This window comes from Ambystoma mexicanum, chromosome 5q, assembly GCF_040938575.1.
Source record: "Ambystoma mexicanum isolate Mex_15411 chromosome 5q, UKY_AmexF1_1, whole genome shotgun sequence".
NCBI classification, from domain to species: Eukaryota; Metazoa; Chordata; class Amphibia; order Caudata; family Ambystomatidae; genus Ambystoma; species Ambystoma mexicanum.
In genome coordinates, this window is record NC_090933.1 from 463,220,442 (window position 1) to 463,234,452 (window position 14,011).

Genomic DNA, 14,011 nt, shown 5'->3' on the forward strand with positions numbered 1-14,011 from the left:
AACGTTTAGTGCTCTATGGTTTCGACTGCCTTTGTAACCTCAATCTCCACGTAGACATTCGAGAATTCCGCGGAGAGTTCGAGAGCACGCTGTGGCACCGAGACTTCCAGGCAAACAAAGTGGTGGGTGCTGGGGGCGCAGTACGTAAAATGGGCCAGAAAGGCCGTGGGCTAGACCAGGGCGTGCAGGGTGAGTGTCGATAAAACTCGAGCATAGCCACTTCAGATGGACAATCGGAGCAATGGCTCTATAAGATAAGATTCTCAAAGTGAGCAGGCATTGGCTTGAAACGCATCCCCAAAGTAAACAATTCACATGGAAGAGATAAGTCTCTGAGCTCAAGGCCGAGGCGGGGTTGTCAATGACGAACTACAGGTTCTATAATTGGTTTTGGCAGGTTGGTGGCACAGCCACCAATTTCTAAATGTTGGCATGTACATGGTAGTGAGTAAAAGAGATTGAAAGGTCCAAGTACTGCAGCCGAACATTCCGTGCTGCCTGCATGTATTTGATGTTTTGCACCATGCTGCCTGCAACCAAGATGCATGAGGGCGCTGTGGGTGAAAGCGGTTGAGAGGGAAATGGGAGCCAAGACCAAACGTGCAGACTTGGTAAGATTTTGGGAGACTTGGTGTCCTTTCACATGCAAATGAGTGTCTTGAGAAATTAAATACAATGTATAAAATGCTGTGGAGTGCATGTTTTCAAGGTGGGAGGGGGGCATCTACAGAGGACTGTACACTTTGGAAGGCTGCTGGAGCCAAATATGCATTTTTCCATTCCTATCCTAGCATCGCAACACCACCCCGAGTACCTGGGCTTTGATGGACATCTCTGGAAAATGGGTGAGTACCTGGGATTTGATGGAAAGACCTAGCAAGAGTGTTTGTACCTAGGATTTCCATAACAATACCTCGAACATAATTCCATCATGAAGTATGATACCATCTGTAGATACATTGGGTAACATCTGGCTAATGGTGTTTGTACCTTCCCAAAAGGTGTGAGGCCCAGAGTATTTGATGACAATATCGCCTTTATGAAACCCAGAACTACTGGGTTTGTCAGTGCCTTTTTTTTCTGTTGCCACTGGCATTACTGACAATACGCACATTGAAATCTGTGTAAAGCTCCACCAAGTACTGCTCCCATCCACTTCACACAGAAGTGTACTGCAGGGTTCAAAATTGCCAGGAGCTGGGAGCTATTTAAGTCCTGGTTATAGCCAAGGGGAACCTGGTTTGCTTTAAACCAACAACTACCAGGAGCTACTTTTGACTCCTGTGGCAAGTGGTGCAATACACACCTAGCCATGTGATATTAACTGTGCATGTTTGGGAACGTATATCGACGAGAATAAAGAACTCACCCAAAGGGACACTTTGAGCATTTGGGATATTATAAAATGGACAAGTTAGAGTTTGCATCTTGCGCAACGTGAGATTTGCTGTGCGCTACATACTAGCTCCTGGTTCCCCCCATGTAGCTCTTGCCTAACTGATTATGCCTCATACCCTAGAGCTGCTTGTTGCTCCTGGTGAACAAATCCATATTTCAGCCCCTGTACTGCAAGGGTAAAGTAAACTATATCATTTAGACTGTCTACTACATACAAGTAGGAAAGTCCATTTGAGCCAAGTGACACATTCCACAACGCCACCTAGTACCCATCGCTGGAAGTTCACCTCTAGTTCTGAGCCACAACAGCAGGGCATTGTGGGTATGCAAATTAGCTCAAATGCAAACCCTTTTCTCCAGGAAATTGTCTTTGTCTAAGAGGGCAGTGCTACTTTATAATCAACCAAAGACAGACAGTTGCAAGGCTGCCAGGACAAGTTGTCTGCACTATACTGCACTGAGGATCCCAATAAGGGTGAAACCAGGTATGTAGGAGGCAATATATATATACACATATACATGGGGCAAACATTCAAAATACATGCTGCTAGCCAGCCATATCAAAGTTACTCGCCACCTCAATTCTATACATACACACAGTACATCATTTTTACTCGCCAAGAATCAAAACATGTGCACCCTGATATATATGTAAATATACCTTCATGTAAATATATCTGCAAATATATATATAAAAATACATAAATACCTTGAATTATTTGACGTATTCACTAGTTAGCACCCACAAGCAAGATATGTAAATCCTTCAAACCCAAACTATAATTTTTCTCACAACTTCGCAAAACTAAATTATTGTCAAAAGTGCTCCTTTACTATGCAGATCAAACCATGGGCTCATGTTTACAGAATGTGTCCGATTGTTAACCTTCTCCCCATATAAGATCACAGTGTGGACCTCCGAGCATCCATTCTTTGCAAAATGATAGTCTGGAATTTTGAGAAGGTCTGGCCCCTAAATTGACCAATAAATGTCGAGTGTGCTGTAACACCTTATAACTCTAAGGGCCTATCCCCGTTCTGGTTCCAACAATAAAAACTGGCGGCGTATACGGTTACCAGCCCTTGAAGAAGGCCTGTGAAAGCAGTTCTTCATGCCAAACATTTTTTATTGCCGCAGCATGAAAGCCTTAGCTGGAACTCGGGTATTTCCGATGAGCAATGCTGCTGGGTTTCTAGAATTCCTGCTCAGTGTCAATTATCTACTGATTTCTTTCACAATTAGTAATGCTGAATGGGATTTAGGTGACCACAAAGGGGTAAAGCTCCTCAGTGCAAGCAGCTGGCACCGCAAGAGAGCTGAGAGAAGTACTCATCTGATAGGACCAAGCAGGGGACTGCAAATGTGCTCTTGGATCTTGTATATTTTATTAATGCATTCATCAGAATTTGTGTTGGACACTGAAGCTGCCCAGAGGGTCTCGGAGCGTCTTACAAGGTTAAAAGGTTGAAAAGGTGGGAGGTGGGAGCTGTATAGCAGTCTTGCTAACCTTGACGTGCTGAGCCGTGTCCAATTCACAAGCATGGCCAGTGTGCCCTGGTTTAAACCATGTGACTTTATAGGCACTACCTTCCAGCTCGGTCATTTATCTCACACTACTGTTCCTTTATCGTGTGCGTAACAAGCCCTTTTCCCGTGTTTTCTTACACGTTGAGCCTCCTTCCATTAACCACCCTCACTGTCGTCTAAGCTGGGGAGGGCTGCCGGACGGTTGCTCTTGTTATTGTCCCCTGCTGGTGGGACAGATTACCTGGTCTGGTGATTTTGGACTTTGGGCTGCTCGGTGCGGAACACTTCTGCCTTCTTGCAGATGCAGCACGGGACTCAGAGGTCACTGCTGCGTAGAACACGGAACGCTGCCAGGTACCCTAAGGTCACAGTGCTCTTCAGAAAAGCGGCCGAGGCATGGGCAGCCCTGCTAGGAAAGAAGAATGTCTAAAGGGCAGCCCCTGCACTCTGCCCACTCTGGCACCCATAGGAACTTGATGCATCGGAGACCTCCGGTTCATGGGCCAGTGATACATAGTGCAGCATTTGTGAAGTGGAATGTTCGCATGTTCAGGGCTTCGTGGCGATGGCTGTCACAGATGCAAGAGCTGGCTGCGTCCCTCAGGGAAGGTCTTTCAAGGGGCACACATGCTGCATCTATACCAGCCTAATGTACAATGGGTATATAACTTTGGTGTAGGTGAGTCGAAGCAGTGCACAGACTCACTCCCGAAGCCCACGAACAGCCAGGTACTGTGTTCAAGAAGGGGGGTTGGGGGGTTGGAACTATTAAACGAGGTTGAGCTTGAGCAGTGCGCTTGACTGGGCAGCCTGGAAGTTATTGTGGCCGGCTAAGAGCTTTAAAGCGTTGAAGCGCTTTGAAGTGGTGTGGGAGGATGGAGGTGTCTTGGACTGAGGCTCCTCACGTGGCAGTTACCTGCATAATCAAGCCTTTTATACCCAACTCTACCTGTTAATCAGCTACCTTGCCCTGTTAATAGAGAGCACCTTGGGGGCAACAGGAGGTGTACAGTCAGTTTACCAGCCTCCGTTTGCAAGTCTACCTTAGGTATTAAGACCGTTTTCATAGACGCAGCGCCACTTTAAATGTATATTTATTTATTTGGGTGTTTTGTGGAACGCTACATGTCACTTTCTGGATCCTTGAAATTGCTGCCTGGTTATGCAAATGGTGTCAAAGTAGAATATGTGGGGCCCATATTGATAAAGCCCCCTGATTGTCTTCACGGCCAATAGCTTAATTCAGCTACCCTAGAGGAGCAGTGACTACTTGGTTTTCAGGGGTTGGGGGTGAGCGGCTTAGTCCCTGGCAGAGGTTGCAATGGACGTAGTTCCTGGTCTAGCCTGCTAAGGGGCACACACTATTCTTTCATTCTCCTGCCTGCAAAGACTAGTAAGGCTTAAAAACAGTAACATACGAAAATATAAAACAGCCTAACAGGTCACAATATAGTACGACATAACAAGTTAGCATAAAAAGGCATTGTGTCCCAAAATCAAAAAACATCAAACCGAAAAGGAGCAGAACACCCTTGACAAGGAACATTAAATTTCGAACCAGGGTTAGGAACCAGATGGAGGGAAAGAGGGCCGGTAAGGGAAAGTTCAAGTCAGGGTTGAAAAGGGAAGGTGTACATTAAAAAGGACTATTTTGGTTTACATTTTTTAGCAAATATGCCTTTGGAAAGTAGTAACATAGATCCTAAAAATGCAGCATAGCACAACATGTCCCAGCACTTAACATAACATGGCATAGCATAAGATAACATAGCATTGCATAACAAACCTGACAACAAATAGCATTTTAAAGTACGGAAGAGAACAACATGCACAATATAGGCTAACTTAGCACAACCAGTCAACAAACATGTCATAATGTAGCAACCAGAGAGAGAGAGAGCCAGAGAGAGAGAGAGAGAGATGTACTGCATGTGGTCCTTGCATTCCTTGCATGCCTCCTACTTGAGGAAAACCATCTCCGGTTCCGGAAGCACCTCAAAACCTTCCTCTTTGCCTCTGCTTTCTCTCCCTCTCTCCCCTGCTAAAATCACTGAACGTGCACTGAATCTGCAAATGGCCACTCATCGATCTCGATCCTTGGCCCTGGCACTCTTCCCTGCACTGCCTACCTGCACTACGGGACTGTCTCTGTATCCTACAGCCCCTTCTCCCGGCACTTACCTTGCACTTGCCACCAGCTGGCCCTATTATTTATCTTGTATTCTACTAACCATGTACTGCACTCTCCTTGCACTTGCCACCAGCTGGCCCTATTATTTATCTTGTATTCTACTAACCAGGTACTGCACTTCCCCTCTCCCCTTCCCCTTGCATTTTTCCCAGTCTCCCTACCCTTGCACTTGCGCGATCTGAATGACACCTGGCCTAGTAGGATCGTTGTCTGTTCTCCCCTTGTTCCCCCCCTTGCCTCGTCGCGCCTTGAAACACTTGTGTATAGGCGCGTTACAAATGCCATATCATATCATATCATATCATATGCAAGTAGCGCAGGATTCTGAAACTGTGGCTCACCAGATGTTTTGAACTACAACTCCCAAAACCCCTCATCATTGTTTTTACTGGCTAGGACTGATGGGTGTTGTAGTGCAAAATATCAGGAAAGCTGATGCTTGTAGTACCCTACTTTAGCCTGAAAGGTCCTAAAAGGGGCGTTACTGACTGTGCCTATGCTGAATGAAAACCTGAAATGTCTCCACCACAGCACTCATTTTACCAGGGATGAAGCTCAGTTATGCTTCAATCTTAGTAGCCTGTTGTACCACAAACCGAGAAGGGACCCATCATTCAGCATGTATCAGGCATTGAAGACAATGGTGACCACATTCCCTGTGGGCTTGTATCCAACTTGGAATCTGCCATGTATGTATTCAAACTGATCATGCCCCTTTTCACAAATGATTAGTTTCACACACATTACTTCCCATCCACACATCTAAGCTGTGTCTTCTTGTTTGATACATCCAGAGGTTCTACTACAATTGCAAGTTTCCTTTCACTAAGCCACATCTACTGCCTGATCTAGGTAGCTTAAGGGGCTTGAGTTACTTGCCACAGTAAATTGGTATCCTTAAATGTCATCATCGCTTGCTTGCCCACCCACATTTGGCAGGCATTGTCTTTGGCTGGTCGTTAGACAACTCCAAATTGGCATTTTATCGCTTCACGAGCACTAACTGGGTTCCAACATGATGCTCGGACTGAGAGAGAGGTGCCCGCGTGGGATTACAGACTAGAAGGGAGAGGAGGCTGGGCTATAGAAGAGGACAAAGCATGCAGGATATACTAGTATTTTTGTCGCTCTTTATCCTGCTGATGTACACATTCCTTATTCTTACTCAGTTTAAGGCGGTTGCCTGTTTACTGTTGCTCCGTGACGTATCTGCTGCCCTTCATACTGTTTACCTTAAGGTGCTCCTGCTACGCCCGCCTCCTGCATGGATATCAACATAACAGCTCATGGGTCCTAATGGAATTGTTCAGATATCCCTCTCCCAGCAGCGACAACTGGTGTACCCCAGGACCCTATTCTCTCTCCAATAACATTGAAACTATACAGAGGTCCCTGGCAATCCCATTATCCAATAAAACCCTTTTCATCCACCCAAATGCAGGCGACATTCAATTGTAAATGAGCGTGTCATCTCCAGTTAATTTCCCAAACCTCAGCCTTGGCCCAAATATTATCCAGCGTTAGTTATCCGCTGTCCACATAAAACTAAACCCAAACAAAATAGAGCGCATCCTCTTCCACAGCAACGCATCTCACAGCACGATACAGTCCTGGGTCCACAATACAGCCATAGAACGTCACAACCACTCTCGCATAACGCAAAATCATTGTGTCTTTACATTGATCTTAATCTTTACTGCTCGGTTTTAACTGAGCCTCCTAAAAAAAAAATATATAACATTTGCACCACCCGCAAACCTCTGCACCGCTGCCCCAGCGATGGCTCTCACACACCGACGGTGGAAACCATTTACTCATGGGTCTTCCTATAATCACCCTTTCACCACAGAAATGGTCTTCCAAGCTGCTGCATGTCTGTTCAATGGGCAGAAGCCATTGGATCCCATCTCTCCTTTTCTAAACAAAAAATGGGCACTGGTTTTCTCCGCACGTGCATATTGCAATGAAAGCTCTTTGCATTAACTACAAAATGATAGATCTCAATCAGCCTGAACATCTCTCTTGAGACTCCACCCCCCAAGGTTGCTTGTACTGCACAAGAAGCACCACTTCAGCATTTCTTAGGTTCAAAATGCCCCCAAAGTGAAAATAAGGAAACAGGCATTCTCCATCTAAGTCCCACGAAAAGGAAATCCACTGTCAATTCAGCTCCAGCTGTCCTCTTCAATATTATCTCTCAGAAGAGGCTTGCAAAAACTCCCCTTCAGATTCTTTGTATACATCTGGAACACCTACCCCATCTGACTCTGACACCTGCCTCTCTTTCCCTACATCTTACAAATACCATCTACTCCTTCATTGGCTTTTGCTGAATCTACTTATTGGTGTCGCTACTCGTCCGGGGTATTCTCTTTCATTCTGTTCTTATGCGAAAGTGCTCCGTCACCTCTTGGGGCTAAAATAAATACAATATGGCGCTGAATGTCTGTGGGCGTTGGTCAATCCGGGACATCATTTTCTTCTCTTAGGACCCCGGTATTGCTCTGCTAAAGTTACCCCAAAATAGTGTGCAAAAACACCATCACACTATGTACTGATGAGGCACTGTTTATAAACGTTAGCCAGTGCAACCTTACAGTACCTTATGGTGGCAGTGGTGTGTGTTGTACTGCTTCTTCAATCACGCAACACAATGATACTGCCCACTCCACTCCTAAAACCTGCTTCACCCTGTAGAACCTTATCCCAGGACCCCTCTTTCTAGACCCACACCTCTGCTGAAATACATCAACTGCCTCAACCGGGTTAACAGGGGTATCACATATGTCATCACTTCCAGGCTCTTCCGAGTGAAGTCTTTCAATCTGTCGTCACAACATTTATGCAATTTTAGCAGCTTGCCTATGGCCGTCTGTCCCTTCTCTTCCGTCAACATTCCAGCGAAGTGTGCGTCACAGGGGAACGTAAGGCTCCAGGCGAGGCTTCCTCAATGTTTTAAACTGTGGTAGCCTCACTTTCCTTTTCCCGAATTAAGCATTGGTTAGGCCACTATAGTGTCGCAGTCAATTTAAAGAATGTCCTAATTGCAAAACCACTGGCACACTGCCTTGTTATTTGTGGTCAATAAGCAGAAGGTTGCCTTGTTTACTCTATGAATTAATAGCAAAACTGCCAGGTTTACTGTCAAAAATCCCCAGGTTAGTGCAAAAGTCATAAAAATAAGAAATATTTCCAGTAATGTTCCATGCAGCGTGAATAGTGATCGTGACATGCTAGTATGATGGCTAATGTAGACACATATTACTCGTGTTCTGCATGGACCCCCAGCTCATGTGTGACTACTGCAGACACATATTACACGTGTTCTGCATGGACCCCTAACTCCTTTGTGACTACTGCAGACACACATTACGAGTTTTCTGCATGGATCCAGAGCTCCTGTGTCACTACGGGAGACACATATTACACATGTTCTGCATGGACCCCCAGCTGCTGTGTGACTAATGCAGACACATATTACGAGTGTTCTGCATGGACCCCCAGCTCCTGTGTGACTACTGCAGACACATATTACGAGTATTCTGCAGACGCATATTATGAGTGGTCTGCATGTATCCCCAGCTCCCGTGTGACTACTGCACACACATATTACGAGTGTTCTGCAGACACATATTATGCGCGTTCTGCATGGATCCCCAGCTCCTGTGCGACTACTGCAGACACATATTACGCATGTTCTGCATGGACCCACAGCTCCTGTGTGACTACTGTAGTTACATATTACAAGTGTTCTGCATGGACCCCCAGCTCCTGTGTGACTACTGCAGACACATATTACGCATGTTCTGCATGGACCCCCAGCTCCTGTGTGACGACTGCAGACACATATTACGAGTGTTCTGCATGGATCCCCAGCTCCTATGTGACTACTGCAGACACATATTACTGTTCTGCATGGACCCCCAGCTCCTGTGTGACTACTGCAGACACATATCACGCATGTTCTGCATGGACTTCCAGCTGTTGTGTGACTACTGCAGACACATATTACGCGTGTTCTGCATGGATCCCCAGCTCCTGTGTGACTATTGCAGACACATATTACATGTGTTCCTCGTGGATCCCCAGCTCCTGTGTGACTACTGCAGACACATATTACGAGTGTTCTTCATGGACCCCCAGCTCCTGTGTGACTACTGTAGACACATACTATGCATGTTCTGCATGGATCCCCAGCTCCTGTGCGACTACTGCAGACACATATTACGAGTGTTCTGCATGGACCCCCAGCTCCTGTGTGACTACTGCAGGCACATATAACGAGTGTTCTGCATGGATCCCCAGCTCCTGTGTGACTAATGCAGACAAATATTATGTGTGTTCTGCATGGATACTCAGCTCCTGTGCGACTACTGCATACACATATTACGAGTGTTCTGCATGGACCCCCAGCTCCTGTGTGACTACTGCAGACACATATAACGAGTGTTCTGCATGGACCCCCAGCTGTTGTGTGACTACTGCAGACACATATTACGAGTGTTCTGCATGGATCCCCAGCTCCGGTGTGAATAATGCAGATACATATTACAAGTGTTCTGCAGACCCATATTATGAGTGGTCTGCATGTATCCCCAGCTCCCGTGCGACTACTGCAGACACATATTACAAGTGTTCTGCAGACACATATTATGCGTGTTCTGCATGGATCCCCAGCTCCTGTGCGACTACTGCAGACACATATTACAAGTGTTCTGCATGGACCCATAGCTCCTGTGTGACTACTGCAGACACATATTATGCGTGTTCTGCATGGGCCCCCAGCTCCTGTGTGACTACTGCAGACACATATTACGAGTGTCCTGTATGGATCTCCAGCTCCTGTGTGACTACTGCAAACACATATTACGAGTGTTCTGCAGACACATATTATGAGTGGTCTGCATGTATCCCCGGCTCCGATGTGACTACTGCAGACACATATTATGCGTGTTCTGCATGGTTCCCCAGCTCCTGTGTGACTACTGTAGACACATATTACGAGTGTTCTGCATGGACCCCCAGCTGTTGTGTGACTACTGCAGACACTTATTATGTGTGTTCTGCATGGTTCCCCAGCTCCTGTGTGACTACTGCAGACACATATTATGAGTGTTCTGCATGGACCCCCAGCTCCTGTGTGACTACTGCAGACACATATTGCGTGTGTTCTGCATGGATCCCCAGCTCCTGTGTGACTATTGCAGACACATATTACATGTGTTCCTCATGGACCCCAGCTCCTGTGTGACTACTGTAGACACATATTACGAGTGTTCTGCGTGGACCCCCAGCTGTTGTGTGACTGCTGCAGACACATATTATGTGTGTTCTGCATGGTTCCCCAGCTCCTGTGTGACTACTGCAGACACATATTACGAGTGTTCTGCATGGACCCCCAGCTCCTGTGTGACTACTGCAGACACATATTACACGTGTTTTGCATGGATCCCCAGCTCCTGTGTGACTATTGCAGACACATATTACGAGTGTTCTGCATGGACCCCCAGCTCTGGTGTGACTAATGCAGACGCATATTACGAGTGTTCTGCATGGAACCCCAGCTCCTGTGTGCCGACCCGTGTAAGCTGAGAGTTATCTGAAACTGGAATCAAGCAGCCCTGCACTCAAAGAAGGGTCATGCGGCCGCTCTGGCACAGAATCACAGCCATCTAGTGATCTCGCCTCGAGGAAAAACCTCCACGGCATGACAAAACCAATATCAAAACTGTTCAGTCTTCGGCTTATCAGGGGGTTACATTACACCAGTTCCCAGTCCCTAGTAGTCTAACTAAAAAGGCAAATCGCACGCAGCTACGACTGCACTCCATCATCTGCACCCAGTTAAATCACCGGAAAATGGGCTTTTGACAATGACGGTATTTCAGACGGTCAGGGCAATTAAAGGGCAGTCAGAAAGCTACTCAATGATGCACTGTCTGTTTACGTGCAACCCAAAAATGATATGCTTTTAGGCATGCCAGGGTTTCCTGCGGGAACAGCCCTTACAATGAGTCCAGTCAGAGCACTGTGCTTGGGACTCAGCAAAGCTCCAAATTCTCTGGGTCATTTTTCAGACAGGTCACTACGTTTCCCACGGCTCGATAGGCCTTGGGTTTTCAGAGGGCTGACCGGTCATTGTGCCGCCTTCCAATACAAGGGTCGTGTCCACTGCGCAGAGATGCAAAACCTTCCCTCGCCTCAAAAAGCGCCGCCACGTGCCTGTGTTTGCAAAGTTAATTATATAGGTGTAGCGCGTGATCGCAATAACGGGCTAAAATACTGGGATAATTTGCTGCCTCCGGTTGAAATACACCGAGATAATCCATTTTTTCTCCATTTAGGTTTCAATTATGGTTGAAAAATGGAAAGCAGGTTTGTGAAAATATCATTAATGTGAGCTATCGCCGCACAGAGTCGAGTTAAATCAAGTCTATGGCTTTTTGTCTCAAGAAACCATTTGTTTTGCACCTTCATCTGGAAGTCCAGATTCGACAAGACAGATTTATATGCGAGATACCCAGCCACGGGAAAGAGATGAATCCTTGTTTAAAATGCACTCAAAGCGGCCTGAGACTAATCTCCCAGAACAGCGTCCAAAGGAGCAGGCAAGCACGGGGAATATTTACAGCTAGGAGCGCGGAGGCGAGAACGTAACACAGCACACACCTCCAGCCTCGATGCAAGCCCTGGGCGGAGAGCATCACACGGAACCAACTATACTGGGAAGGACCCATATAAGACGGCCAGACTTTGGCTCTGAACATCATCAGATATCTTTAAAAATCGTATACTGAAATGTGCAACCTTGGCGATCCCACTCTTTACATTTATTGAGGTATTTGCTAATAAGCAGGCCCTGTACCGCCATACCCCATTAAAGTCCCCTGTACCTCCTAATCCCATTAAAGTCCCCGTACCGCCGACCCCATCAAAGTCTCTATGGTAACAATGACTGTCTGAATTTCTTGTACATTTCTGTGCTAAAATTTCCCATGATATAGAAACGGGTGCAAGATGCACTTGGGAGTCCGATTGTATGATGGTGAGACTGCACGCATTCCAAGGTTGCACCTTGAGTATATTATGTTAATGCAACACACTTCTGTGATACCAACAAGGTGGTTTCAGATGAGCTATCCATCTTCAGTGAGCATAATTATGAATGGCCAGGCCTGGTATCAGAGCGTTTGCCGGCGATTGCCCCCTCGACACAAACGTAATCCTGCCAGAGGTAACTTTGCGGAAATTATATGCCTAGAATGTTCACCATTCAAGCATTATACCAGACAAGTATCACGGGGGAACAGCCACGTTTATTTAGCTCCGAGACATAGGGTTGATGACATTCACACTATATGCTCTAGCCAGCGGCCTGCAACCTGAAGCTCTTCAGATGTTTTGAACTACACACCCCATGATCCCTTACCATTGATTATGCTGGCTAGGGCTGATGAGAGTTGTAGTCCAAAGTATCCGGAGAGCCAAAGGTTGTAGATCTCTGGCTCTAGTGCAATAAATATATGCACAGCCTGCAACCTGAAGCTCTTCAGATGTTTTGAACTACACACCCCATGATCCCTTACCATTGATTATGCTGGCTAGGGCTGATGAGAGTTGTAGTCCAAAGTATCCGGAGAGCCAAAGGTTGTAGATCTCTGGCTCTAGTGCAATAAATATATGCACAGCCTGCAACCTGAAGCTCTCCAGATGTTTTGAACTACACACCCCATGATCCCTTACCATTGATAATGCTGGCTATGGCTGATGAGAGTTGTAGTCCTCCCAAGCATCTGGAGAGCCAAAGGTTGCAGACCTCTGACTCTAGTGCAATAAATATATGCATGTATCAAACCTTGCACTAATTTAACCCATTTCCTCGTTCCCTCACTCCAGCTCCAAAGGTTCCTAGGGGTTTTTCATGGAATGAGCATATTTAAGAGCATCCACGCCCTTGGCTCTGGGTACCCACATATACAACTCCTTCCCTGTTCCACACTTTGCACTATTTTCCTTACACTATCCACTCTATAATCCTTAGCAATGGCTCAGACAACGCTGGCTCACAACTCTGCCAAAAGATGGATGAACGATAAAGAGAAAAAATGTACACCACATATTCAATTCTTTCTCAACATCTGCTACACAGGCCCAAAGTGTAATGCTGCCCCCACGGCCCCATTGGCAGTCCTAAATGAGGGCAGACTGGAATAAAGTTTATAATTGTGGTCTGCTCAACAGAGGCTGCGGAATGCAGGGCTAAAGTTAAGGGGAAATTGTTGTACACACTAAAGCCACACCAAAGAATACTTTCCCAATTTGAATAACAGGATGGTCTCTGACTAGCAGAACCAGCACACTGTGGGTTAAATCTATGTACCTGTACTCACAATAAACTGGGGGCTTGGCCTCTCACATGACATGTCCTCCCTTTTAACTCCTGTCGCTTCTGAAGGCACAAGCGAAGCAGCCCGTCCAGGAACAATCACAAACAGGCTGCAGATCTCACAGGGAGCTTTCCAATTCCACACCCCACCACGAGTTAACATTCTGCAAGACGTTATCTTTTTGAAATATGAAAGTTGAGAGCTTGGAGGAACAGTGGGCCCCTGCGCTATAGTTTGGTTCAATCGAATAATTGATTGGATCCTGCAGCCAGGTTTGGTTGGTTTGCTTGGGACAAGCTCCGAAATTCCCATGGCGAGAACGTACAAGACTAAATGGGTAAACCTTTTTTGTAATGGCGCTGGATTTGGTTCACATCCTTGTATATGGATTGGTTAGGAAGAAGGTCAATACACCTTATGTTTTTTTGCGCACGGGAGTGTTAATTGTTTTCATAGCACGTATAGTGCAGGTCACATGTGAAAGAGCCAACACGTGTTTCGACCGAA

General features: G+C 46.2%; 1 protein-coding gene across 1 annotated transcript in view; it reads right to left on the bottom strand.

Annotated features, from left to right (window-relative positions):
• CDH2 (cadherin 2) overlaps positions 1 to 14,011 on the bottom strand; it is a 419,239-nt gene that overhangs the window by 353,411 nt on the left and 51,817 nt on the right. The window lies entirely within an intron of this gene.